This window comes from Mus pahari, chromosome 12 (assembly GCF_900095145.1).
Source record: "Mus pahari chromosome 12, PAHARI_EIJ_v1.1, whole genome shotgun sequence".
Lineage (NCBI taxonomy): Eukaryota > Metazoa > Chordata > Mammalia > Rodentia > Muridae > Mus > Mus pahari.
The window spans coordinates 6,267,911-6,270,381 of record NC_034601.1 but is presented as its reverse complement, the minus strand read 5'-3'; the positions used below and the strand labels follow the sequence as shown (position 1 = coordinate 6,270,381).

The 2,471-nt window shown below is 47.6% G+C and overlaps 1 protein-coding gene across 1 annotated transcript in view; it reads right to left on the bottom strand.

Annotated features, from left to right (window-relative positions):
- Positions 1–1,766, bottom strand: part of Atf7ip2 (activating transcription factor 7 interacting protein 2) — a 38,596-nt gene extending 36,830 nt beyond the window's left edge. The window contains exon 1 of the mRNA XM_021209901.1: positions 1,690–1,766. The gene's annotated coding sequence lies outside the window, so the exon portion shown is untranslated. The remainder of the gene's footprint in view (positions 1–1,689) is intronic.
- Between the last annotated feature and the right edge of the window lie 705 nt (positions 1,767–2,471).

Below are 2,471 nucleotides of genomic sequence, written 5' to 3'. Positions count from 1 at the left end.
AAAAAAAAAAGAAAAAGAAAAACAAACAAAAAAAGATCTTGCTATGCAAGCCTGATCCCTAGATTTAGAAGCAACAAATCCCAAAAGTTGTACTTTGACCTCCACACATGAACAGGGATATATACATGCCCACACAAACACAATACTTTTATTATTGTGTATATATCAGAGAACTACAGTATAAATGCATGCAGAGATGAAGAACTATTAACTTTACCAAAATTCAAAACATTAAGTAGCAAGGAAATATAATGAAATTGAAGACTAACATCAAGAACTAGGTCAATAAAGTAAGCCAAAATATCCAAGATGCAAGGTAACCTAAATTGCATTAGTTGTTAAATATATTTTTAAAATGTACTGCTTACATATTTCTGCTGAGGTAAGAGCTAATCTTAGAATATAGCTATCTAGATCCGTTAGCGAGACTAACTTAATGTTAGATTCATCTTTTCTAAAATGATTGAGGGATAAACAAAGATAAAAGGCAGCCGTCACAAGACTTAAAATTCAGTGCATGCAATTAATCTTTCATCTCATGGCATTTCACGTTTGATTGATTGTCCTGCTTTCGAAGTGCTGGGATTTAAATCGTACCTGATGGAAGTCAGTTTTTTAAAGCAGAGAGACTACTGTTGTTTCCTTTGTTGAGATACATTATTTAATTTGTTTGTCAAAATTGGAAAAAGATGAGAATAAGAAATTGCTGCCTTTATTTTTTCCCCTTCTGTTTAGGCACCATAAAAAAAATCAACCTCTACCTGAAAGGAGTTCAGCATCAATTCACTATGTCCTATTGTAGTGGGCTACTGACCTATAATTATAACACCTAGCGAACACAATCTTAAGAAAAACTTTAGTAAAGAAAAAAAAAAAAGAAAAGAAAAGAAAAACTTTAGTGGTCATGCAGACCAGCCATAAATTTCTATACTATGTGTCAGTGACCAGAAGGCTATGAGAGCTGCCAGGCAGCATGACTGCTGTCTGTCTGCTTCTGTAAACAAGGCTTGTTTGCTCCCTGACAAAGCCCAAGGCTGTCTTTATGAGTTCCTCTTTGCCTTTAAAATATTAAAGCAAATTGCAGGTCCTGCTGCTCTTCTGCCAGGGGCAGCCCTGCGGGTGGTGAACAGAAGTTCCACAGAATTTGACTCATTCAGACTTGACAGGGTGGGGGTGGGGTGTCTTTTCTTCAGGTACTCCACACCACTCCCTAGGGAGCTCCGGGTGCCGGTCTTTATTAGCAAATTGGTCCAAACGTGCTCCTCTCCCTCTGCGGTCAGTCTGCCTAACACCATCCCAGACCGCAAGCTGCATTTTTTTTTTTTTCCCCAAGAGTAGAACGACCCCATCCATCACTGTACCTGATCACCTGACAGACTTTGGGAATGGGCTGCACCTCCTCGGTTCACCTGTGGTACCTGGGAGAACGCGCAGCAAACAGAAGTCAGTTCCCCACCCCCACCCGGTCGCTCTGCCTCAGGCGGCGGCCCCCTGACGCTTCCGGCTTCCCCGCCCCACGGCTACTCCTGCACTCCACGGGGGCCAGGTCCCTCCAAGTCCCGCCAGGAACCTGGGTGCACACCTTATCCGGCCTCCGAGGGCCGAGCGCCGCCGTGAAGCCGGCCGGAGGCTCCGCCAACGGCCTCCGTCTCGGAGCCGTCGCCGGCCCGTCGGCCGGCCTCAACGTACCTGGAGCGGCGTCGCTCCTCAGCCGTCCCCAGCCGTCTTCAGCCGGCCTCAGCCAGAGCCGAGACCCCAGACAAAATGACCCGGGGTTGGCTTGGAGCTAGACTAAATCTCCCTCCCTCTGCCCCCGGGCCGCGTGCCAGCCAATGACAGAGCGAAGGTCAGAGAGCCCAGCCAATCACAGCGGCAGTGGGCGGGGAGCGGCGTGGCTGAGGGAAAAAGTAAACTGACTGGAGCCAGGCCTCAGTCTCCTGACCCTGAGCTTCGGTGCCAGGCCGGTGAAGCTGGCGTGGTAGGGAGGCGTGGCGCGAAGATTTTGATGGTGTTTGGGAAGTTACTACTAATGAAGCCTTCTCCACAGAAACAAGCCCCCGAGGAAAAGGATTGTAGATTCCAACTGTGACAATTCGGCTGGCCTGGAACCTGGGATGGCGATTGGCCAGTGAATTCCAGATACCACAGTGGACTCAAAACTCTGCCGCTTCAGGGAGCCTTCACTGCTTTCTGTGGAGCCTTTATTTCCATAACTCGGTTCAGAGAAGGGACTGAGGAACCATGAAGAACAGTGTTTCTCATCACTATAACCAGATGTGCTCTGGAGACAGTCTCACAGCCAAATGGGGGCTGTTTGCAAAATGTCCTTGACTGGCAAAGCTGAATTGCCGAGGTGCTGGAGGAATCAACTTGCCGGTTGTTTACACACAGGGCAATATGGGAAAGTCCGTTATTTGCATGCTATGCCTACATGGTCCACTTCAACCTCTGCAAGCAGGATGCAGGGAATG